General features: G+C 45.4%; 1 protein-coding gene across 1 annotated transcript in view; it reads left to right on the top strand.

Moving 5' to 3' along the window:
* Positions 1-18,640: 18,640 nt before the first annotated feature.
* Positions 18,641-26,599, top strand: part of CGNL1 (cingulin like 1) — a 157,439-nt gene continuing 149,480 nt past the window's right edge. Inside the window, exon 1 of the mRNA XM_042941917.1 lies at positions 18,641-18,675. The gene's annotated coding sequence lies outside the window, so the exon portion shown is untranslated. The remainder of the gene's footprint in view (positions 18,676-26,599) is intronic.

The raw sequence follows: 26,599 nt of genomic DNA, 5'->3' as shown, positions 1-26,599 counted from the left end.
CCAAGAAAGTCATAAGGCTAGATCCGATTCAAGAGGAGAAAAAACATACCCCACCTCTTAATGGGAGGAGTTACAAAATTGTGAAGTCAAGGGGTGGATGCAGGGGGGCCGTTAATTGTGCTCATGAATTCCATCAATCTATCAGAAATGCCAACGTGATTTTTCTTTTAACTGCAGACTTAGTCCAATTTCACACATTAGTGAAACTCATTCAGGCTCTACTTCCAGATTTGTAATTCCTGGGGAACTGGGAAAGCAGAGCATGCCAACCTTCTATAATCCTTCTTCGTGTTACAAACATTTCGGGAGCACCAGCTGGGCCAAGTCCCTTGCTCAGTAGGCCCTGGGGAAATATAGGAAAATGACAACCTCTTGACCTTCAAGTGTTCAGCCCAGCAGGAAAATGGCACCGTGAACAGTGAGAGCAAGTGAGAGGCAGCCACTCAGCTCCTGCAGGAATCCCTGAGGAAGTGATATTTGGTCTTGAAAGGTGAATTAGAGTTTTCCAGAAAGAGAAGGAAGGCAGTTTGTTCCAGAGGCCTTGAAGTTGAAAAGATGGTTGTGTTTTTAGGAAGACGAGCTGCTTGCAGGGAAGTACAGGTCCCATGCGGTGAGGGGACTTGACCGCCCTCCGATTCAATACAGCGTAGGCCTCTATTGTGAAGGATACGGAAAGCTTTTGGAGGGCGGAGGGTGTAAGCTGGACTCATGTGCTCAAGTGTGCCCTTTGGAAGGATCTCTGGGGCAGCAGGGAGGTCGGGGGTTGGGGGCAGCTGAAGACAGGGAGACCAGCTGGAAGATTATTTTCATTTTAAATATATCCTTTCAGGTGAAGTTTCTATGACTGTCCACCTGCAATGGGGACATTCTCTCCAGTGGCTAAACCTTCTCATCGCTTGCTCAGAATTATGCAAGGCAGTTTGCAGTGGGGGCAGGGTCAGGAGCTTTGTCCTTCTCTGCTCTTGGCCAACTTTGTAACAGGTTAGCTTTTAAATTTCTGGTTCATTCCAGACACAACGCCTCTGGCCCTGAGAGAGAATTTGGCCTCCCCGACCCCACATAACATTTTCACTTTCTGGGAAACACCCTGTACTTGATTAGGTGAGGGAGGCATACACAGATCCTTTATGCTCAGGCCTCCCTTCCAAGGCCCCTTGTTTATGCATGAAAGTTCCAGCCTGTGACAAGCACCAAGTGCAGTTTTCTTCCGACACCTCATTCAACCCTCCTGAACTTTCTGAGTCCTAGCCCTTCTCTTGCCAACCAGGTTGTCCCACAGTCTCATGGGAAGTGGGTCAGGCAGAATAAATGGTCTCCCAAAGATGTCCATGCCCTGATCCCTGGAACCTGTGAATGTGTTGTTACATGGCAAAGGGGATTTAAGGTTCTGAATCAACCGACCTTAAGATAGGGAAATTATCTTGGATTATCAGGTTGGGCTTGGTGTAATTACTAGGGTCCTAAAAGTGGAAGAGGGGGACAGAAGAGGAGGGCAGAGGAGGGCAGTGTGAGAAGATCTCTGCCTGACGTCACTGGCTTTGCGAGATGGGGAAAGAGGGCCATGAGCCAGGAATGTGGGTCGCCTCTAGACGCTGAAAAAAGCAAGGAAATGGGTTATTCCCTGGATCTTCCAGAAAGGACCACAGCCCTGCCAAATCTTTGATCTTAGGCCAGTGAGACCCACATGGAATTTGTGAACCACAGAACTATAAAATGACGAGTTTGTGTTGTTTTAAGCCACCAAGTTTGTGGTAATTTGTTACAGTACAATAGGAAACCAACACAGATGTGTGAGTTGACCGTGGTCTCCTTGGTGACAGGGTTTCTGCTGTACCCCCATCATCTATGTGATATCATATGCCCAGGACTCAAGAAGTACTTTGAGAATCGACAGGACTGACTGAGATGAAGGAGTGGGCATCTGGTCCTTCCAGGCCCCAGCTGGCTGTGTGAGCATGGATGAGTCCCCTCACGTTCCAGTGGCTCAATTTCCATGCCTCTTAAGTAAGGATGTCAGGCTTGATGCCTCTAATGTTTGGGTAACTTTTAAGTTGATTCATGAACATGTCCCTTGACTTCCTTTTCTCTCCTAACAGCCACCACTGGGTGAGTCTCCCCCTTACAACTGGTCACACTTGTAAAGACTAATACCATTAATCTCAAATGCCAAGGTCATTAGCTAGTCAGCACCTGAGGCCTTCATCAACTCTGTTTCACCACCCTTTCTGGGGCTCCCTTGTTTTTCATGAGTCCCCTGCCCACAGGCTCAATTGGGAAGTCATGGTAGACATTGTTGCCTAGAGCCACCGCATCCTCCTCACCTTGGGAGGGCACCATGCCCGTTCTCAGCCATCAGGTATGTGGCAGGGACTCTTGCTTCACAATTTTGCTCAGGATCAGAGCAGGATATTCCCCCTGGCCCATGGTGATGTTTCTAGTAGAACTTTTAATCTGTATCTCGCATTTCCTCCGAGCAGGGTGTGTCCTCTGGGTCCAGCTTCTCCATTCGGTGTTAGGGGCAACTACTGAATCAGTGGGAAGAAAATAAAACACTGTGTTATTACCTACTGTAAGAACAGTGTCACAAGTATTGGAAGATATTCATGGCACCATCTATTTTCCTGATCCTCTCACCTTTGTTTTCAGAGAGTCATCCTATATCTAAGTACAGATTCAACTTAGAGGAAATTTTCCTCTAGTAGTGAAGGACTGAACCAAATTGTGGCATGCAACCTCCATGTGATGGTAATACTTGTCATACTCACATGGTTTACGTTTGTTTCTTTATTTCTTTATTTTTAGATTACAGATGTTTTATCTTAGAGCAGGAGTTCTCTACTCTAGCCACCTGTTAGAAAAACTCAGAGAGGGGCGCCTGGGTGGCTCAGTTGGTTGAGCATCTGACTTCGGCTCAGGTTATGATGTCACCATTTGTGGGTTCAAGCCCTATGTTGGGCTCTGTGCGGACAGCTCAGAGCCTGAAGCCTGCTTCACATTCTGTGTCCCCATCTTTCTCTGCCCCTTTGATGCTCATGCTCATGCTCTGTCTCTCTCAAAAATAAACTTAAAAAAAAAGAAAAAAAAAAAAGAAACACTCAGAGAATGTTTAAAACCCAAGGCTAGACCCCAGAGCCATTGAAACATTGGGTTAAAATCATTTGGTTTAAAAAGTGACTCTACTTTTCCATGTTCTTCCGACGTGCAGTCAGAGTTGAGAACCACTGCCTTAGATGACAGTCATCACTCTTGTTCTTTGCTTTGTTATTTATAAAATCTAGTTTACTTAATAGTGACTCTAAAGAGCCACAACATCCGTGGGTGCTTGATTGTTATACTAGAAGATGCTTTGTCCTAACTGATGCTGAATTCCATCTTAGTGCCAAACGACACTTTCAGAAAGTCCTGGGATCTCAGCCGTGGGCATTCGGGCCAGCTCTGCATCCCAAATCTTCCAGAAGCGCACAGGTAAGACACTCATGAATTCCCTCCTCTGTCTCTCTTCTAGGAGCCCAAACGAACAAACCCAGGCCCTGGTCCAGGAAAGCTGCTCTCCTCACACATTTGCTGCTCTGACCCATCTCCCCACTTTCTCACTGACTCCTCGTGTTCTCACAACTTGTCGGCCCTGGTGCCTGTGTGAGGTATAATCCTCACCTGCCTCCTCCCTGGGTCCCCTCTTGCCCTGTGGCCCAGACCTCTGGAGCACATCCCTGGCCCAGCCACTGATGCAGCCTTTAATCTCACTGGGTGCTCTTCGCACACTCAGCCAGGGAGCCTGCTACCTGCACAAGTGGCCGTGACACCCATTGTTCAGGAGACAGCACCCCAGGGCTGGGTTTTACGGAGGCCTGATGATCCCAGGAACCCAAGTCCCGGCTGAACTGGCGTTGACCACATGGGCTTAGGCTCTTGGGGACAAGGGCTTCTGAGTCACACCTAGAACACAGGAACGTGCCATGCCAGCATCAGGTCGGCCAACAAATGCAACTCATCTGAAGGGACTGTTAATGACCTCAAGAGCACCTGGAGACAGGTATCTGGACTGCAGCCCAAGATTTAAGGCAGAAGAGTCAGCAATCTGGTCTTTGGTACCAGACCCTGGGCAGGGAGGGGATGCCAGCAGGCACCGTGGTGCCCAGTGTGGCTCTTGCTGCCTACACCTCCCCCTGCCCTTGCAACATTCGTACACCCTGCAGGCTACACGTGGCTTCCCTGCATCAAAGCAGAGACATTAGCCTCAGCTGGTGCGTCCCCTCCATGAGCAAGTCTGACCCCCCCTTACCCCCTCTAGACTGCCACAGCTGGGAGCAAGTCCAGTCACACAGTATCTCTTTCCTGAGTGAAACCCCCTTGGCTAATTGCTCACAACCCAAAGGAAAAAAAAAAAATGTTCCACTTTCAAAGAGTGAAACATGCCTCCTTCCAAAGAGTTGCTAACAGCCAGCTGCTAACTAGGTGGCACTTGAAATTCACAGACACCAGTTCCCATAGCAACCTCAGGGAACTATCACAGCCAGCTCCTGATGCAAACTGATTTAGCAAGGGGTTTTGAGAGAATCCCATATTTTTAAAGTAAGTCTTAAACATAGTTTTTATGTAGACATCAAGAGGTTCCTCAACTGACGTGCTTTGATGGGAAAGTCCTGTAATATTCTTTTTTTTTTTAATGTTTATTTTTGAGAGAGAGAGACAGACAGACAGACAGAACATGAGCAGGGGAGGGGCAGAGAGAGGGAGACACAGAGCTGAAGCAGGCTCCAGGCTCTGAGCTGTCAGCACAGAGCCTGACGCCGGGCTCAAACTCACAGACTGGAAGATCATGACCTGAGCTGAATGAAGTCGAAGGCTTAACCACTGAGCCACCCAGGAGCCTCTCCTGTAACTATTCTAATGTGACTACCAATGGCTGGGAGCACAAGGACAGTGCCATAAAGGCAGCCAGACTGCATGCCATGATGAAGGGGGACTTCCTAGACTTAGCATTGCGTTTGAAAACCTTTGACAGACTTCCATGCATAATGCTGTTTTGGAAATCTTGCCAAGAATCACAGGAACCATAGATGCACAATGTCAACACGGGTATGAGCCCTCCAACGGCCTGATTTGCATAGACAGCCCACATCTTGACTCAGCTCCTCTATCCTGCCACCTCAGGGCCTTCTGATGAGAAGAATCCTCCGCTTCCCTTTCTCAGGCACTGCAGCGGATGAGTCAGTTTTCCCCAGGTCCTCTTCTGGGAGGACAGGATGTCTGGCCCTCTAGAGTGGATTCTCCAGGTACAAGGGCTTCTTGAAAAAGTGGGCTGGGATTTCCCTTGAAAAAGGGAAAATACAAAATAAACGAGGATCAGCTCGTGGTGCCAGGAAGGAAGGAAGTCCTCAAAGCATGATGGGGACATGTCAAAAGATCACAGGAGCCAACTTGAAAGGGCTCTCAATAGCCAAGTCTGGGGAATTTGAGCAACAAAATAAATAACTATAACAGTGGATCGTGACCCATTGAGTAAAATGAATGTATTTTGCTAAGTGAAAGAAGCCAGATCCCCAAAGCTAGCTATCCCCAAGCTATTACATGAGTTCACTCGTATGACATTCTTGAAAAGGCAAAACTATAGAGACAGAAAACAGATCAGTGGTTGCCAGAAATAGGGGGTGTGGGGAGGGGTTAATTACAAAGGGGCAGCATGAGGGAATTTTAGGGTGGGGTATGCAACTGTTCATTTCATGACTGTAGTGATAGCTATGACCCTGTGCCTTTGTCAGATCTCATAGGACTGCAAAGCACATAGAGTAAATTTTACTATATGTAAATTTAAAAAAAATTAAGCAGAATGTGTGTTCCCCAAATAGAACACAGATTGTTACAAATGAACCCCATATAAGTGAATTATATAACCCCACTGAAAGGGGTGGGGAAGAAAAGAACTAACCTAAAAACCTTTGGAAAATAGAATTTTGACTAGATACTAAAAGGCTAAAGACAAAGAAACCGTACATCAATTCTGTACTCCTACTAAATTTCTCTAGGTTAACAATTCTGAAACTACTTTATGTGGAGACTAAGGCTGAACAAATAAGTAAATATATTGTAGATGCTGATAGCCAGATTTGTCACTGTCAGAGAAAGAAGTTACAAATAAGAGAAGAGGGGAGGCTGGAATGAACCCTGTGGTGTTGGATTGGAATCTGAGAGATCAGTATGAATGTATAAACATAAGGAAAGACTGAGGATCCATCATAGAGCAGAGGAGGCCAAGGAAACACAACTAAATGCAATGGGGAATCCTAAAGGATCCTGCAGAAGAAAAAGGACATTAGATAATTAGATAATTGATGTACATTTAATAAGGTCTGTAGATTATATAGGAGTGTTGTATCCATGTTAATTTCCTGATTTAGAAAAAATGTTTATGTATTTAGAGAGAGGGAGAGAGAGAGAGAGAGAGAGAGAGAGCGAGAGAGCGAGTGCATGCAGGGGAGGGGCAGGGAGAGAGGGAGAAAGAGAATTCCAAGCAGGCTCCACACTCAGTGCAGAGCCTGACTTGGGACTCAGTCTTATAAACTGTGAGATGATGGCCTGAGCAGAAATCAAGAGTCAGATGCTTAACTGACTGAGTCACCCAGGCGCCCCTCTATGTCTTTTGTTTCCTTTTCTTCTCTGATTGCTCTGACTAGAACTTCCAGTACAATGTTGACTAAGGGTTGTGAGAAGAGACATCCTAGCCTTGTTCTTGATCTTAGGGAGAAAGCATCCAGTTTCTCACCATTAAATATGATGATGTGAGCTGTAGGTTTTTTGTATATGTTCTTTACCAAGTTCAGGAAATTTCTATTTCTAGTTTGCTGAGAGTTTTTAATTATGAATGGATATTGGATTTCGTCAAATGCTTTTTCCTAAACAATTGACTTGATTATATAATTTTCTTCTTTAACTTGTTGATGTGATAGACTCGATTGATTTTTAAATGTTGAATTAGGCTTGCATACCTGAAATAATTCCCACTTAGTTGTGATGTATAATTTTTTTTTAATGTTTATTTTTTAGAGGGAGAGACAGAGCGTGAGTAGGGGAGGGGCAGAGAGAGAGGGAGACACAGAATTCGGAACAGGCTTCGGGCTCTGAGCTGTCAGCACAGAGCCTGATGTGGGGCTAGAACTTGGAAACAGTGAGATCATGACCTGAGCCGAAGTCAGACACTTCGTTGACTGAGCCACCCAGGCGTCCCTGTGATGTATAATTCTTTTAATCCAATGCTATATTGATTTGCTAATACTTCGTTGAGGACTTTTCTTTTTTAAAATATTTTTTTAAATGTTTATTTATTTTAGAGAGAGACAGAGTGTGAACAGGAGAGGGGCACAGAGAGAGAGAGAAAGACACAGAATCTGAAGCAGGCTCCAGGCTCTGAGCTGTCAACACAAAACCCAGTGTGGAGCTCAAACCCACAGTTGGTGAGATCACGACCTGAGCTGAAGTTGGCTCAGAACCTGGAGCCTGCTTCTGATTCCGTGTCTCCTTCTCTCTCTGCCCCTCCCCCAATAGCGCCTCTGCCTCTGTCTCTCTCAAAGGAAAATAAACATTTTTTTAAAAATTAAAAAAAAAAAATAAAGTAAAACCCAGACTCAGATTTCCCCTCTTTCTTAGTGACTTTTACTAGTCTACAACATCCTAAACATGCACTGATGCTCATATTTGACATTTTCATCAGCCAGAAAACTCTTTTTAAATAAATGTAAATCATCTTTTCTTTTCCTTTTGTCATATATAAGTACACACACACACACACACACACACACACACAATCAAAACCACAAACAAAATGGTTTTGTGTTTTTCCCCCTACAGTCTGCACTTAGGGGCCTATTATTATTGTTACTATTATTATTATTATTATTATTATTAAAATTGTGGTGAAATCTATAAACATAAAAATCCCCATATACACCATTTTCAATGGCATCGAGTACATCACGCTGCTGTGCAGCCATAACCATCCATTCTCCAGAAAATTTTCACCAAAACACAATGTTCTGAAAACTATCGAGTTTATTAAGTACCTCTCATTCAAGCAGAACAGCTAAAGAAAGAAATATAGACTGAGCAATATGGACACTCACAGCTGCTACATTTCAGAAGCAGTAAAGTATCCCCCTTTGAAAAATCTTTTCCCATTTTGTCATTCCTTGCAAGTCCTTGCAAATTCCTTGCTTTATGAAAACAAAATTTAAAATAGAAAACAAATACTTTGTCCCTGCTGGCACATAACAACCAAAGTTTATAACAAGGTAACCGTTTTATAGCCCTCCAAGCTCGTTAAAACTTCATTCTTCCTCTTGTGTTCTATCTTTTGGACAGGTATATAATTAAGATAGATGGTGTGTGTGATCCTAAGAGCTCCCTTATCAGAGAATGTTCTGGCCCAATTCAGTTTGTTATATTATACTGTTTTTTTTTTAAGTCCCTTAGTATTATACTTCTTAGCTGTCTACATAGTATCAAATGTAAGTCATTTTCCTTCCTATAATGTTTTCAACCTTTGTTGTATCCATTAAGGAAGTTATAATTCTGAGAGGTCTGAATTTTATTGCTGACTGGATAGATCTTTATCTGGTATATATATATATATATATATATATATATATATATATATATATATGTGAGTTTTAAGGCAGTGAAGCAGGACTTGAACTATGTTTGTGATAGTTATATTTCACTTCTATATATTGTTTTGAAGATTTTATATTATTTGTTTAAAAATTTAATGTTTATTTATTTTTGAGAGAAAGAGAGAGAGACAGCAGAGGAGGGGCAGAGGGAGAGGGGACAGAGGATCCAAAGCAGGCTCCGGGATGACAGTAGAGAGTCCAATGTGGGGCTCAAACTCACAAACTGTGAGATCACAGCCTGAGTCAAAGGCAAACGCTTATCACACTGAGCCACCCAGGTTCCCCATCACTTCTATATTTTCTAAAAACTTTGTAATCCTTTGAAAATATACCAGGCCATCTTATTAGAGAATGGTATCTAGAGCTCTACCTCCTTGGGGCTTAAGAGTGTTCTAGAATATTCTAAGTTTGGAAAGAAGCATCCAGGATCGGGAGAAGGGGAGTATGTGAAATATCTGGCATGAGTAGACATCCCCCTCTTGAGTGGTCACCAGGCAAAGGGCTGACTGTGGAGGAAGGGAAGCCTTGCCCAGGAAGGGAGAGCTGGCATAGTCTGTGGGCCAGCATGGCAGCTCCCACAGTGCTCTTCAAGTCCCTTGAAGTGGCCCTTACGTCTATTTTTTTTTCATTCTTGTTTGAATGGTTTCTTCACATCTGCTCCCCCACCCCCCAGTTCGTCTCCTCTCCTCTAGTATTTGCTATTCCTCCAGAGCAAATCCCACAGTTAAGCCCCGTATTTTCCAAACTTTTAGTCTGAGCCTAAAGACCCCCAAGTCCAAAGGCATTTGAAAACTACCACTCTGAATTCCTTTCTTGTCTGCCTCCCACCCTGTCACATCTCACCCTCAAGGCAATAGCCAAACAACAGGGGCTTGAAAAGGGGAGGTACAGCTACAGAGAACAGAAAGGAAAGGGCTTATTTTCATTAATATTTCAAACACATTGTCCCACTGTGATGAAATTTTGTTGGGGTACCTGGCTGGCTCAGCTGGTAGAGCAGGTGACTCTTGATCTCTGGGTCATGAGTTCAAGCCCCATGTTGGGCCTAGAGCTTACTTTAAAAAAAAAAGAAAAAGGAAAAGAAGTAGATTTTGTCTGATAGAAATAAAATATAGTCAGTTTCTCTACTGGGAAAATTGATCTACAGAATAGTGGTCCCTCTCCAGCCTCAAAGGACAGTCTCTTAAAAAAATTTTTTAGAAAAAAAAAACAAGAAAAGAATTTGCTAGTGAGAAACTTAAGGTCCTTACAAGGAAAATGTTATTAGAACCTAAAAAAATGTTTTTAATGTTTATTTTTGAGAGAGAGAGACACACACACACACAGAACATGAGCAGGGGAGGGGCAGAGAGAGAGGGAGACACTGAATCTGAAGCAGGACCCAGGCTCTGAGCTGTCAGCACAGAGCTGGATGCGGGGCTCGAACCAGGAGATCATGACCCAAGCCGAAGTCAGATGTTTAACCGACTAAGCCACCCAGGTGACCCTATTAGAACTTTTAAAAATGCCAAAAACAGGGTGCCTCGGCCCACCTCTAGAGACTGATTTAATTGGGCTGGCATGAAGTTCCAAAAAAAGCTAATTTTTAAAGTTCTCCATGTGGTCAGTGTAGGGCAGGGACCCTCTACGTATAAACAGGCAGACTCATTCATTAGACAAAGAATGAACCCTGCCCAGGCCCACAATGCTTTCAGAAATCCACAAAAATGTTTAATTTCTTTTAAAATTAGAAGGAAAAAAAAATGTTTAGATGAAAGAACATGTTTCACTATGTGATATTAACATACTTTCCTTTATATCAATGCATTTGTAAAACATAATTTTTAATATTTTTTTGGAAGAAGAAACCCACAATACCAGTCTCCAGGGAACACAGAAGACCACGTAGTACTATAGTAAAGGAACCAGTGTGTCAGGATACATCTTTGAATATCCCTAAATATAATTATTCTGTTCACATTAAAATACATCAGTAATGTTTAGACCTTGCACTGGCAGTAGTGATATCTAAATTTCCTTTCTCATGACCTGTCCTCTACGGATGGTTCATGGTGGTCTCTACCCCATTTCAGTGAACCGGATGTCAATGTTGCTGCATTGCCAATGATACCCTAAGAGGCATTTTTGAGTGTCTAGTCTTTTATTCAACATCCAATGCCATGTTCAATTTGGAGCCACTGACCAGGTCCCTATAGATTTAGAGACGGAGTGGATTGGAGGCCTTGGAGAAAAAGAAGCTTTGGCCCTGAGTGACAGGCCCGAGGTGACTCTTGTCCCCACCAGTGTGGGGGCTCTCTACCCTGGCTGTGCTGGCCCCTGATGCCCAGCTCAGCTCTTGCCTGGCCTCTCCTGTGGGCAGAGCTTCCTAAGGCTGAGTTATAGCAACCTCTGCTGCCCCTTTCCCTTCTTTCCAAGCCCACATGCAAAACTTAAAAGTCATTTTCATTGTGTTGGCACAAATTCTGGAAATCTCATGGTGAGGGAAGGGCCTATGGATATCAATATCCATGTCCTTATATTTCATGGAAGGGATTCGGGGCTGGGAAGGACCGAGGTAGCAGGCATGTAGGGATAACTTCATGCTGGGTTCCATTGGCACGGGCCGCGCTCAGAGGACGTGGTCTCCTGTGAGGCCTGGGTATGAGACTAAAGCACACAGTGGGGAAACTGCCCCAAATCACCCATCTGGAAACTCCCTGTGGTTGCCCAGGCGCTGAGGTCCCTTAGGCTTCCTGCAGGGAGCTGGAGATGCAAAAGCCAACCCTGCTCTGAAATGAGGGAAGGAAGGGGTGGGATGCTTCCTAGATGCCTTCCAGTTTGACTATCCTGTGCTTCTCCAGCAAAGCTCTGGTTCTGACAGACCCGGAGTCGTGGACACGCTCTTCCACCTGTTTATTAAGGACTTGGTCTTGGGCAAGTTGTGTAGCTTTTCTGAGCCCCAACTGCCTCATCTGGAAAATGAGGATAAGAGCATCTACCTCACCAGGTTGTTCAGACATTTAAATGTTACACTTACAGTTCCTCAGGCTGCTGCAGAATGCCAAGTTCCTGCTGCGGCCACCGTCTCCTTGACCACAGGACTGTATGCAGAGGGCATCGCCGGTCTGTGGACCACTCACAAGCCCTATGGTAATTCCTTACACCTACGTTCTAGGAAAAGAAATTGTATCTACTTTTGCAAGATAACCTAAATTCTAGTTTTCATTATTTCAGGACTAGCCACCAGATAGTCCTTTGTTATTTTTTCTTTAGACATATCCGGACACATGCATTCTGGAAGGAGAACTCCCTTGATTGAGAGCTTTGGCAATCCTAAATGAACAAAAACACAACATTTAAAAACATCTGATCTGCTGTCTCAGGTCTCATCTTTGCCCAGTTGGTCTGAGAATGTGACCCTCAAGGTGGCTTAGATGATCTATGATCAAGTAATTCAACACCCTGCAAATGATTAATTAGTTTGCTACAGAGAAAATATGGCCCACAGAGTCAAAATTAAAAAAAAAAAAAAAAAAAACTGGGAGGGGCTGAGCCTGGGTAGCTCAGTCAGTTAAGTCAGTTAAGGTGACTCTTGATATTGGCTCAGGTCATGATCTCTCTCGGTCGTGAGATCAAACCCTGTGTTGGGCTCTGTGCTGACAACATGGAGCCTGCTTGGGATTATCTCTCTCCCTCTCTCTCTTTGCCCTCTCCCACTCATTCTCTCTCTCTCTCTCTTTCTCTCTCTTTCTCCCTCAAAATAAGTAAACATTAAAAAAGACTTTGGCTGGGGCGCCTGGGTGGCTCAGTCGGTTAAGTGTCCAACTTCGGCTCAGGTCACGATCTCACTGTCCATGGGTTCGAGCCCCACGTCGGGTTCTGTGCTGACTGCTCAGAGCCTGGAGCCTGTTTCAGATTCTGTGTCTCCCTCTCTCTCTGACCCTCCCCCGTTCATGCTCTGTCTCTCTCTGTCTCAAAAATAAATAAATGTTAAAAAAAAAAAAATTGAAAAAAAAAAAAAAGACTTTGGCTAAAGTGTGGTGGAAAGGCAAACTTTTATATCCTAGAGTTGTTTCGACATAGCCAGGGACACTTTGGGGATAATATTTAACAATGCATCTTCACCGAATTAGTATCAGTGGAGTTGGAATAACCGAGGAGACAGGGATTGTGAACCTTTCCTGCTCCTTAATAATCCCTCCCTCATCTGATCTGCTGAGCTCTGTCACTCCCACTCTTGTTCTTCAGCTTCTAAGCAGGAATGACAAGCTTCTAGAAATTCCAGCCTACTTGGGGCCAACAGATCTACAAAATGTACATAAAATACTTTGGACTATGCTGGATCCCTCTAATCTTGCTATTTATTCCTTCTGGATTTTTTAAAAAAAAAAATTTATTGTGCACATTGAAGCACCTGTGGGAAAAATTTGTGGTCCTCTTAGAGCAAGTCCTGAAGGGCAGCATGGAATCAACTTAACCATGTTTCATTTTTTTTTCTCCTCCTCTTTTGACATTTTCACCTAATAGGGATGTCCTACCTTTAAAGCGAATAAAAAACCAAGTGACTTTAGGGGCGCTTGGGTGGCTCAATTGGTTAAGCGTCTGACTTCAGCTCAGGTTATGATCTCATGGTTCACCAGTTCGAGCCCCACATTGGGCTCTGTGCTGACAGCTCAGGCGTGGAGCCTGCATTGGATTTTGGGTTGTGTCTCCCTCTCTGTCTGCCCCTCCCCTGCCCAATCTCTGTCTGTCTGTCTCTCTCTCAAATAAATAAAACATTAAAAAATTAAAAAAAAAATAAAGTAACTTTCTTAATCCTCCTGTCTCCCACAGAATAAGAACGTGTTAATGGCACACTAGCTTCATTACCTTCCTCCACACTATACACAGACACATTTGTTTTTCTGAAGGCTAATTAGGATCTTTAAATAGTAATTAGACTCCACCTCTTCCCCGTGGGGTGCATGAATATCAACTCCCTTTAGAGACCTTGGGATCCAGGCCACAGAGATATTAAGTTACTAGTCCAAGGCCACAGGGCAAGTTTTGTTAGAATTCAGATGGGCTTGGCTATTCCCTGGTCTGGCCACAAATTGATGTACTCAGAACGTGTTTTCAGTGGCATTTCCTGATGGTTATGGCTGGGTGTAGTGACAAGCATGTGTTTATTAATTCATTCATCAATCAGTTACTGAACACCTGTTGTGTGCTAGTGGCTGGAGACTCAATGAGGGATCTGGCCCTCTCCGTAAAGTTAAGGAGCTCTCCATGTATGGGGGGGGGGGGGGGATGGAGTGAATTATAATTACATAGGTGCTGTGATAAAACTCTGCAAGGCAAGGGGAGAACAGAAGAGGAAGGGCTTGAGCTAAACCTTTAAAGATAAAGAGCCAGAGGGAAGGTCACTTGAGGTCAAGGAACCTTGAGAGCAGGCCCACGGTGTCGGGGTGGGGTGGGCAGGGGCACGATCCTCTTGTTGAGTTCTCTGGCAATGTGGGCCAGTGCATGTGGGGCTTTCCACACCTTGCCAAGTGGTTACGTTTTTTTTTTTTTTTCCTGTGGGCTGAAGGAGGACCTAGCAAGTTTGCCTGCCCAAGGGACTCTAGAACTTCAAACAGAAACTTGTTTGGTGTATTAAGTACCTTCCTCTTGCACCTATAAGAATGAATACTTTGAAAAGTGAATAGTTTGAGGCAGACATTCTTAACCTCATGTGGGAAGGGTGGATGGTCTAGCAATGAGATAGGGCACCCAAGGAACAGCCTCTCCTCTGCTCTGGCTCAGAGCCAGGCCTTGCTGGAGAGGGCACAGTAGGTCTCACTGGATGGCAGAGAAGTCACTGTGGTGTCAGGCCAGTGGAATTCGCTAGAAGTCTGACCTTTAGGGTTCAAGGGGGAGTCTCTCCACTATGAGACAGCTCGGGGGTGATGAAGTGGGGGATAGTACCAAGAGAAGCTGCCATAGTTGTAGGAGGCAGGTCCTGAGGAGCCATGCACACTGTGAGAACTGTAACTGCTGGGATAGTTCTACGCAGACTCAGTGTCACTAAGTGCTGATAGCTGCCCACCTTGACGGAACGCTTTTGCCCCAGGGAGCTGGGGTGGGGAGTGTAGCCCCCTAGGGACAGCCCTTGCCAGACTTCTGGGAAAATACTCCAGCTCCTCCCATCCCCTCTGAACTTCAGGTTGTCAGTTCTGGGGGAGAGACATCGAGCTGCTTCCTAAGAGGTGCCATTGCACATGGTGCCAGGCTCAACAACACACCCCAATGGGGGCTTCCTCCTTCCCTGTCTCACTCTTCTTTCTCCCTCACTCTGCTTCTAGGGATCCCCTCTGGAATAACCACTTGACCTATGTCCAGTCTCAGGCTCCATTTCCAGGGCCACCCAAACTATGGCAACCTCTTCCAGAGGCTCCAGTGGGAAGTCTCTCTCCTCCTCTCCTTTCCAACCTCGCTTTCTTCCCAAGCAGGGTTTCTCCACCTCAACCCAATAAACCGCTTCACTCTTTTCTGCTTTATTCATTTCCTCCTGTTCCCTGTCTTGTGTCTCATGTCACCTTCTACCAATGCCCTTTTGTGCTCCCTTTATTACTCACACTCACTATATCCTCCAAGTGAGAGCCACAGGAAGCGTTCCACAGAGAGCTTCCCTCCCGTGGCCCCTCCTGTGTTGCACATCACTACTATTATGTTGTTCATACCACAGCATTTCTCTGAATATTTCTGCATCATGTTTTCCTTGTACAAAAAATTTGGTGGAGAAAAGAGGTGATGTTTCTTTACTCTTCCTCCTGAAAATTTCTCTTCTGGCAAGTTGCTGCAATTGACAAAAACCACAACAACAACAAAAACAAAAAACCTAAACAAAACCCTAAAAAAACCCACCACTGCCACCAACCAAAAACATCCTTTCTATAGGCTCAATAGCAACAGTCAAGGGAGAGAGAGACTTACATTGAATAAAAATAAAGGAAGGATGCTTTTCAAAATTTCTGAAGCTTTGCCTGGAGAGAAATGTTTGCTTTTGGTTGAGGCTGAAGAAGCTTGAGCACGCACCCTGATAACAGCGCATCAAAAGCAAATTCTCTGATAAACTAATCTCTACCCTGCCTCTCTCCTTGCCCCCAAAGGCTCCCCTTATTTTCCTTATCAGGAAAATATTTGTCTTGAAGTGGGGGGGGGTGCAATTGCTGATTAATGCTTTTTAGACTCTTAACAAATATTTACTAAACACATGCTTTCTATAGTTCCTTGTGTAAGGATCTAGGGAAGAAGTAAGATTAGTGAGGTTGCGCACCACCACCCTTTCATTCGTGAACCACTTACCCATTGGTAGCCATCCAAGACTTCCCTGGGTCTTCCTGACAGCTCTCACTGCCTTAGCTGGTACCCTCCACTGCCCTAAGTGAGGGCACTTCACTCTTCTCTCCCTGCACCTGGTCTGGCCCTTACTCGGCTTCACCCTCCACCTGGACGCTGCTCACCTCTGGCCCTCCCATCCCCACCCCCTGCTGCCTGCAGGGCTATTTCTGTTGAAAAGCGCCATCATTACCCCACAGCCAAGGAACCTTTAACAGCTCTCATAGAAAACCATTCTTATTTCTAGTGCTCCAAGCCACAGGCATGGAAATCTCCATTTGTTGGAGCTTTGTCTTTGCCTTTTCCAGTCCCTCACTGCACATACCTGGTTCCCAAGTCCTTTGGGTTCTTCTTGGGGAGTGTCTTTCTTCCCAGTCCTGTCCTGCTGCAAACCCTCCTCATTGTTTTGCTGGTTCCTCCCAGGCTGCAGGTTTCTGCCATTCGGGGTCTCCAGGACCATTTAAATGCCTTCCCTCCATAGGGTGCAAGTTCTCTTCTAACCATTTTGCAGTGTCCAAACACTGTTTGCTTAACTTGAGCCCCCTTACTTTGGTATTTGATGCCTTTTCAAAGGCATCTGTCTGGCCCCGTTCCCCTTTCTAATATGCATACAACATGATTCGATATTTGTATTGTGAGATGATCACCACAATATGTCTAGTTAACATCCAGTTTCAAAGACTTTTTGTGTGTGTGTGGTGAGAACTTTTAAGATTTAGTCTTTTGGCAACTCTCAAATATGCAGTTCAGTATTAACTATAGTCACCATGCTGTACCTTACATCCCCATGACTTATATAATAACTAGATGCTTGCACCTTTTGACTCCTTTCAATCATTTTACTACCCCCCACCCCCCATCTCTGGCAACCATCAATCTGTTCTCTGTGTCCATGAGCTCCTTTTGTTTTTTTTTAGATTCCACACATAAGTGAGATCATATGGTAGTGTCTTTCTCGGACTTATTTCACTTAGCATAATGCCCTCAAGCACTGTGCATGTCATTGCAAATGGCAAGGTTTCCTCCTTTTTTTTTTATGGCTGAAATAAAATTCATATATATATATATATATATATATATATATATATATAATTTATTCATATATACATTTGTATATGTTATATATATGTCACATTGTCTTGATCTATTCATCCATTGATGGACACTTAGGTTGCTTCCATATCTTGGCTATTAAAAATAATGCTACAATAAACATAGGGATGCATGTATCTTTTGAGTTAGTGTTTTTCATTTTCTTCAGATAAATACCCAAAAGTGGAATTGCTGGATCACATGGTAATTCTTTTCATAAATTTTTGTAGAACTGCCATATTGTTTTTTTGTAATGGTTGCACCACTTTACATTCCCAACTGCACAAGGGTTCTCTTTTCACTACATCTGCACCAACACTTTGTTTCTTGTCTTTTTGAGAGTAGCCGTTCCCGACAGGTGTGAGGTGATATCTCATCATGGTTTTGATTTGCATTTCTCTGATGTTCTTTGCATAGTGATGTTGAGCATCTTTTCATGTATCTGTTGGCCATCTGTAAGTCTTCTTTGAAAAAATCAGAGCAGATCCTCTGCTCATTTTTAAATCAGCTTTTTTGGGTTTTTTTTGTTATTGCATTGTAGGAGTTCTTTATATAGTTTGGATATGAATCCCTTATCAGGTACATAGTTGGCAAATACATTTTTTTTCCATTCAGTATTACTATTTAATGCCTTTTTATATTGTTACTTGAAATTATTGAGTTTTCGAGTGTCTATTTCATTCAGTATGTCAGCAACTGTTCACTTATTAAGTACCAGTTGTGCGACATTTCCATGTTTTCTCAGGCAACCTTCCCAACCTGGCAGGCTAGGTATATCCCGCTCTTCATTTCACACTTGGTCTCAAGCCCTCACAGCTGGTCAGGGGCATCCTGACGTTTCCCCTGGAATGGGCCAAAACTCGATGCTAGAAATCTAGTTTCCAATCCCAGTCTTACTACCATCAGCTGTGTGACCTGGGTACCTCGCCCCCCTGCCTCGCTGGCAGGGACAGACTTTTATTATTGTTAGTTTGTAAGCGGCACCTATCTGATCCCCCTCCACCAGTGTCTAGACATACTAGGTGCTCAATTAATATTTGTTGAGTTGATTGTGATGGAAAAAAGGTTACACTGTAAAGTTTCTGCTCAGTTGGGGTCGAAAGGCTGCAGGGAAGGGTAAAGCGAAAACTGGGCTCCAGGCCCCGAGTTAGAGACAGGCCGGGGTGGGGGCTGCGAAACCCGGAATTTGGGAAGCTGGAGGCTCGGAAAGAAAGACACCCGGCAGTGGTGGAGGGGAGGTGGGAGGACATTCCGATCCTGGGCAGGGTGAGGACAAAGCGTCGCAGGAGAGGGGTGTGAGGCGTGAGGTGCGGCGGGACGAGGTGCCGGCGCGGGACGGCTCGTGCGGCCAGCTGGATGAGGGTGCAGAAGGGCGGTGGGCGGCGCGAGGGGCCGAGGCGGGGCGGGCAGCAAGGGGCGAGCCCGCCCGCGGCCGCCCGGGCGGGTCTCGCCCCCGCGCGGCCCCCTGCCCCTCCTCCCCGGAGGGCGGGGCGGGCTCGCCCGGCCTCCTGGCGGCGCCGCGGCTCCTGCACTTGGGCCGGGCTCTGCTGGCTGCGGCGGGAGCAGGACCCGGGCGGCGGTGAGTGAGGCGGGAGCGGGCGCGGGCCCGGGGCAGAGGCGTCTCCGAGGCGGTGGGGCCGGAGGGGCTGGGGCTCCGCCAGGTGCTCGGGGGCGCGTCCGCCCTGCGGGCAGGGGGCCGTGCAGCGCCCGCCGCCAGGCGCGCGGGGGCCGGGGCTGGAAGGTGCGCTCGCGGCTCCAGCCCGCCGCGCGGCCGGCCGCCGTGCGGAACATATGGTGGGGACTCCTGGGGGGAGCGGCGTCGGGGCTGGGGCAGGGCCTCGGGGCCTCCCCGCAGAGGAAGAGGGGTCGTCAGCCTTCGCACCCTGCCTCGACCCCCGGGTTCCTGTGACAGCTGCGAGTGAGCCAGGGTGCCACACGGAGCCCTTCAGCCCCAGTCCCACCCTGTTTGACTTAATTTCTCGGCGTGCTCGTTCAGACCGGCCCTTGCGAAGAAAGGGCTGCGGCCGTGGCTGGCCCTCCCCGTCCCGACAGATCTTCCCTCAAAGCCCCCGCCTCTCTTAGAGCACAGAGCCTCGCTTTCCAAGGGACTTTTCCAAGTTGCATCACTGTTTGGCCCCTAGACAGGTGCTTGGCTGTCAGGTTGGAGTTACACAGGATTTTTAAAAACTTTGTATACATATTATACCCACGGAAGCACTGCCCTTCCAGCGCTGTTCACAATACGCTGTTCGAAGCACGTTGGGAATTCTTTTGGGGCATGGGTTCCCAAACTTGGCTGCACGTCTAGAGAGGTTTTTTTTTTTTTTTTTTTTTTAATACTGATGCCTGTGTCCCACCTCTAGAGATCCTGATTCAGTGGGTCGGGTCGGAGGGTAGCCTGGATGATGGAATTAAAAAGCCAGGTGATTGCAATGTACGGCCACACTTGAGACTTGCCTCTTGTTGAACTAACTACTAAAGAATGATCGGTACTAACAGAACTCCTCTCAGGAACGCTTGATTCTGCCTTCTGTAGGCCACCTCTCTACCTGGAGAGCCTGTTTTTTGGTGCTTTCCAACCTTGGACTTCAGAGGGTGACTTTTTCTGGAGTATGCTTTGTTTCTGCCTGTTTACAGTAAATATTGCCTGGGCACTTTCTGCCAAGGAGGTGGGAGTGTAGGAATTAAAGCCACAAAGTCCTTGCAGGATCAAGGTTATAATACAGTGTTGTCCTATTCAGCAAAAACAAAGTGATAGTGTGACTTGTCCTATTTGGAAAGGATTTCAGATTAAAAACAGGAAAAATACTTCAGGAATCCATTAACTTTCGGAGCCCCTCTGCTACAGGTGTGATGATTTTGCTTTAGTGTGAGGATTTGTCTTTCAGGAAAGCAAGCTAACAAGATCCTTAAGGTTTTGTGGTTGATTTTGTCAAGTTAATGTGTGTGCATTTGTGAGTTAAGCTTTTTCCTATTGTGTGATTAAGCCCAGCAGATATAACACAGTGTATATTTCTTGCTGATAGAATATCTGAGTTACGGGGTTGGTGCCTTAACCATAGCAATGCACATCTGGGGTGAGTCCTTAGCCACTTTTGGATGGTCTTAAAAATGATAGGGGAATATGACTAAGGAAAAATTGAACATGGGTGTATATATATATATATATATATATATATATATATATATAGAATGTGATTATATATATTTTATTTAAAAAGTGTGTTTACAGTGTCCATGTTATTTTGACAGTCTCCTGTCATCATCCAAGTATGATGTCTGTATTAGATTCCTACCTGGATGTTGCTATCTGGCCACAAACCAGGGGATTTTATTTTTTCTGAGGTCCTGACTGGCCCCCTTGAGTTTTTCTTATCAGTGATGTGACTTTTAAGAGAATGCTCTCTAGAGATGGAGACGCATTTGCATTCATTTCTAGCCCCTAACAAAAGTCGAAAAGAACATTGAATTTAAAAAATAGAAAGTTGTATAGTTTTGCAAGTTGGGTTTTCTTTTTCCCACCTTCCACTACCATACCCTGTTCCTATGCCGGTGTTCAATTGCTGGAAATGGGGCCGCTGTGGGAGCGGTCTTAATTGTCTTGGCTTGAGAATGGAGGTTATGTGGAGTGCATGGTCTCACAGGGTGGCCCCTGACCTGAATCCTCAACCTTTGGGGAACAAGACCATATGGAAAATGTTTTCCTACTGTTGATTTTTTTTTTTCTTGTTCTTGGACCAGGCCAACAAAATGAAGGCTAGCTTATTTTGGTATTGTATGGATTGTAACCTTTCTAATCTTGTCACCATTTGGGGGGAAAATGTTTATTTGAGGATGCTAGTTGAACTCTTGGTGTCTGAAAAGTTGCACTTGAATAGCAATACTTACACTGTGAATATAATAGTACATTCTGGCCAAATTAAAAAAAAAAAAGAAAGGAAAAGTGCTTGTAACTGTGGATCTAAACAGATTTATTGAAACATTTCTTACTTTGGGATAACAGCTAAGGTCCGATTTTTTTTTTTTTTTTTTTTTTTAATTTTTGAGAGAGAGAGAGAGAGAGACAGAGTATGAGCAGGGGACAAAGAGAGAGCTGGAAACACAGAATCTGAAGCAGGCTCCAGGCTCTGAGCTGTCAGCGTGGAGCCCAACGCTGGGCTGGAACTCATGAACCATGAGACTTGAGCCGAGTCGGTCGCTTGACCAACTGAACTACTGAGGCGCCCCTCTAAGCTCCGATATTCTAAAGTGATAGGGAGTGAAAAAAAACAAGAAAGCTAATAATGAGGGGCTTCTTCGTTTAGGGAAAGGGTATAAGGCCCTCAGCAGTGTGATCCTTGATTTGTGTTAAGAGTAGACTGCCCTATTGGTTTCCCCTTTTTTTCTGTCTTTAGGGACAGATAACCTGCTTGTAGTGTTGGGGAGTGGGGTGGTTAAAGAAATGTAATGCTTTCTTCACTCCCTTTCTCCCTGAAACCTGTTTATGTAAGAGGTGCCGTCGACCTTTAAAAAAACCAGCTGATTTTGTGGGGCATCTGGGTGGCTCAGTCGGTTAAGTGTCCGACTTCAACTCAGGTCATGATCTCGCGGTTCGTGGGTTCACGCCCCACGTCAGGCTCTGTGCTGACCGCTAGGAGCCTGGAGCCTGCTTCAGATTCGGTGTCTCCCTCTCTCTGACCCTCCCCCGTTCATGCTCTGTCTCTGTCTCAAAAATAAATAAAACGTTAAAAAAAAATTAAAAAAAAAAAAACCAGCTGATTTTGAGCTTCTCCTTTCTTTTCCCCTCTGATCCTGGCACTAAAGGGCAGTGCAGTGGCTAAGAGGTTGGCATCAGCAGAGAAAAACCAAAGTTCAAGGGAATTGAAAATTGGGTAATTTTCCCTGAATGACCAAGTGCTTATTGTATTCTGTCACATGACATTCCTGTTATCACGAAACAAGTTATGGCATGACGACTTTGGAAATGGGGGGGAAAAAAAGGATGTGATGGGAATGTCACCACGGTTGATGGCCTTTGGCATAGGGGAAGCTTATTGAAGTTTGTAATCAAACACTCCGGTTCCAACCTGCCTTTACCTTCCTCTGTCAGGCAGGGTTGCCTGTCAGCCCCCCAACCAGTATCCCTGGGGGAGACGATGCTTCATCTTAAATTCACACCAAGTTTTGAAATGACACAATGTCATTTCATTTCTTTGTTCACTCATTTAACAAATACTTATACAGCCCCTCTTACTGGCAAAGCTCTGCATTCCTCATGAGTTCTTAGTGAACAGGGTACGGCCCCTGACTTGATGGAGCTTACATCTGGTGGAGGTGAAAACTGGGGGCTGCGGTAAGTTGGGAGGTCTTAGGATCACAGGGAGCGCAAGGAACTGGGGCGGGGGGGTGGCGAGGTAGCCCCTGGCTAGCCTCACCTGGATAACTGCCTTCTGGGTTCTTTGTCACAGCTTTGCTTGGGTTTAAATTAGAATTTATTAGGTTCTATATCAAGTTTTAAATGACTGGCTTCAGATACTTTTGCGACAGGGAGGGAAGGTCATGCTGAGAAAGTAGTGGGGAGTGAGGAAAGAGGAGGCCGGATTCTGCCAGATGCATTTGCTTAAAGGGGGTGCTTAACCAAGCAGTGTGAGGGTAGTACCTGCGGCTGGGAAGCGGGTAGAGAATGTGGCTGGGTGGTAACTGTGAATATAACAGGAGTGGCTGCCTCTCCCGTGGCACTGGGACGGGAGCCCCATGGTGCCAAGTTTAAGAGGCAGCTGTTGGACTTGTAGACCCAGAGGTTTGGTTCCTGTCTGCAGCTCTAGCCAGCAGGCAACATTCATTCTTCATCATTCTGTCACTTCAGCTCATGTTTCCTTGGACAGACTGAAAACTGGACTTCACACTGTGGTCCCTCGGGAAGGTGGTTTCCAAAGAGCTGACCCATTGGGCTAATAACGCCAGGGCTGTGAGAGGAGTGACTGTTTGTGGACCGCCTTCCAAGTGCCAGGTAGTGTGCTCAACACTTGTCTGCCGCAGCTCTGAGTCTGTTCCTGCCTGAGAGGCAGGTGGCAGTGGCCTCACTTTACAGAGAGAAAACAGAGGCTGCTCTGGGCACCTCTTAAGCAGAGCTGATTGAGAAATTGTGTTTTCAGTGCCCTATTTTTCTAACATCCAGTCTTCTCAGGTCTGGATTGATTTGTCATTTTCCTTTACTAGATGACGTGAAATGTTAGACTGAAGAGCCCTGTGGGCTTTTCATCCCAAGGGAAATTTTATGGCATTGTATGGGGTTTTTGTTTGTTTCGCTTTTTATTTTTTAATTTTTATTAATTTTTTTTAATGTTTATTTTTGCAGGAGAGAGCGAGACAGAGTGTGAGTACGGGAGGGGCAGAGGGAAAGGGAGACACAGAATCTGAAGTGGGCTCCAGGCTCTTAGCTGTTAGCACAGAGCCCGATGCAGAGCTTGAACTCACAAACTGGGAGATCATGATCTGTGCTGAAGTCAGATGCTTAACCTACTGAGCTACTCAGGAGTCCTTTGTTTTGTTTTTTAATAGAGAGCATAGATTAGGCTGTTCACAAATGCTCTGAAAGGATCCCAAATCCTAGGTGAGAGAGACAGCTCTCCTTTCTTAAAGCTCTGCAAACTTCTGAGTTTCTGTAGGTAATTGGTTGTTGGGTAAGAAACTAAAAACAAAATTTAGTGTTGAACATTCTGGAGCAAAATCTGTGCACGTTCAATTCTTATTTATGTGGTACTTTCGGCAAAAACTAAAACTTTGCTGGGTAGTAATTATCTCCAGCTCCTAAAATTACAGGTAGTAAGGGCTTCAAGGCCCTATGCGGCTATAATTAGTAAAGATGCATTTAAAACAGGGTTAGTGAGTGTGGGTTCGTTACTGCATTGGATTCTAGCTCAGCATTTCAACTGAGAAGGATCAGCTCCAGAGAACATTTGCAGGGGACTCAGTGGAGGGTCGTCATGGAGTTAGCGTGTTTGGGATTAGAGTGCACAGGGTGTTCGTCATGAGCGTGGATAATTTCTGCCAGCCTGGCTGGCAGCCTGTTTATAGGGAGGAGCTTGTTCCCTGCCACCCAATCACAGGCATTTCTGCTTGCCTTAGGTAGAGTACACAGTGGTTCAGGTTGTTAATATGTAGTGGTTTTTTTTTTTTTTTCCCTAAAGAACTACAAAGCCCCGGTATTAATAATCTTTCACTGTTGCTTATCTTGCCTTAATCTCAGGATTGAGACAAGGTGGCCAAGATTTTCTAGTTTTGGCTTTAATAATTCTCTTGGTTTTTACCTCTGACTTTCCCTGGCTGTCTGTCCTTGTATTTTATGGTGTTTGAAACAGGCCTTCTGTTTTTCCTTGCAAATCTGTGTAGTCCATACAAAGGAGAGGACCTGCCTTGACCAGGATGCCTCTCTGGGACCCTGTGACATCAGTGTTTTTAGTCCTGTTTTTCCAGGTGAGGGACCTGGTGAGGTCTGCAGTCGAGCACCCCGTGGGAGTTTGGGGATTCCAGCTCAGAGGTTCAGACTCTAAACAGCTGACCTCTTTGGACTTCATTTGAAAGGAAAAATAAATGGCCCAGCTCTCAAAGCCGTGAAGAGTTCTAGTATATTCTATGAGTCAATATATATCCTTGATCACTTTTTTTAAAAAAAGATTTTTGCCTCTGAGATTTTTACCCTCCTTATTAAAAACAGTGACTTACTCAGAATTACACAGCAACAGCTGAAAAGTCGATTAGCCTCTCTCCTTGCCCTAATCTAATATCAAAAACCTGGAAAGTTTACTAAGCATGTGATTACAGTGGAAGCTTTAGGAGCTGGAGAGGAACTGATAGAGAAAGAATGGAGCGAGAGATAAGAGAGTAATTTGCAAGGAGACTGCAGGGTGGATTTTACCAAATTGGAGATTTCTTTTACTTGTAATTTTCTGGTTTGGGGGTCTATCTCCTTTGTTCCCGATGTAGGCAGATCAATTTAGCCTTGTCTATATTGCCCTGGGCCACCTGTGAATTTTTTTTTGGGGGGGGCGTTAGGTGGGGGTGGTGAGGGTATAGGGTGAGGAGGAGGAAGAGGGCAAATGGGGAGTGGGGAGGGATTAAAGCCACTGGTTCCCTGGTGTCTGGCCTGCTCAGGACATGACTGCCTCTCATTACAGGACTGGGTCCCTGCAGTGAGTCCAGCTTCTTGGGTGAGAGGCAGCTGGGTGGTAGACAGAAGAGAGAGGGCAGGGCGGGCTTCAGATTTCTCCAGAGACCTGCCCTAGATGAGTTCATTCTCATGATTGCAGCAAATCATCCTAGAGTACTTACTGCCAGCCTTGTCTGAGAGGCTCTTAATATAACAACTCTAGGAAACAAGTGCTACCATAAACCCATTTTACAGGTGAGGAAAACAAGGCCATGAGAAACTGGGTAAGTTGTCAAAGTTGTGCACCTACCAGATAGTAGGATCCAGGGTTCAAACTAGTGTGGCCCTTTGCTGTGCCATTAATGACTGAGATGGCCTCTTCAGACCCAGACATCTGGTTTCCGCACTGGCTCTTCATTTCTTTGACCAAAAAAGGCTTGCTTGCAGAGGCCTTTATCTCACAGAACACCATTGGAGCTCTTTGCGTACCTGCTCAACTCCCACAAACCTGTGAACAACCCTATAAAGAGGAGGGGGGCTCTCCACTGGCTTTGTATCCTTGGATCTAGTAGCAGGTGGGTGCTCAGTGAAGTTTCACGGAAGGAAGGATGGAAGTTGGTTGGCCTTTCATAACTTGATGTCCCTGTGTTTCTTCTATCTGTAGCAGCTGCAGCGGTTTCTAAACAGAAAAGAAACATGAGTGAGCGTGGGGCAGTGTTTCATAAAAGTAATCAGAATTTCTGAAAACACATTTAAAAAACGTATTTCAAGTTCCCATGGCCAGGATCTTATGTTTATGCTTCAAGCATTTATTATTTGCAGGGCTTGCCTCCTCCTAACCCTAACCCTTGCGGGTTATTTTGTGAGTAAAGAGGTCCTTGAGACTCTCAGACATTGTTGGGACTGCTCTTCTCAGCAGAGGCAGCAGAGACTATTTTCTTTGGGGTCGAGCACCAAATATCAGTAGGGTTCAGGCCTACCATCCGTTTTCCAAGGGCAAGACGCAGGCTCACATTTAGATACACATAGCAAGTAGCTCTGTGCCTTGTATCCTCGTTCTGTCTCCACACCACGGGGTGAGAGTATTGGGGTTTCTCCTACTTGGGTTGGGAGCCACGGCTGCCCTTCGCTAGGAGTGTGGAGTTCTGGCAGCTTCCTTTTGGATTTTGGATTTGTTTCCTTGCCTATAAAATGGGGTCGTTACAAGTGCCTGCCTCGTAGAGTTGTTAGGGTCACATCTCTTTGACACTAGAATTTTTTTTAACGTTTATTTATTTTTGAGAGAGAGCACAGGCAAGCATGAGCGGGGGAGGGGCAGGGAGAGAGAGGGAGACACAGAATCTGATGCAGGCTCCAGGCTCTGAGCTGTCAGCAC

The sequence above is a fragment of the Panthera leo genome, chromosome B3 (assembly GCF_018350215.1).
Source record: "Panthera leo isolate Ple1 chromosome B3, P.leo_Ple1_pat1.1, whole genome shotgun sequence".
Taxonomy (NCBI): Eukaryota; Metazoa; Chordata; class Mammalia; order Carnivora; family Felidae; genus Panthera; species Panthera leo.
This window is presented reverse-complemented; position numbering and strand designations above follow the sequence as displayed.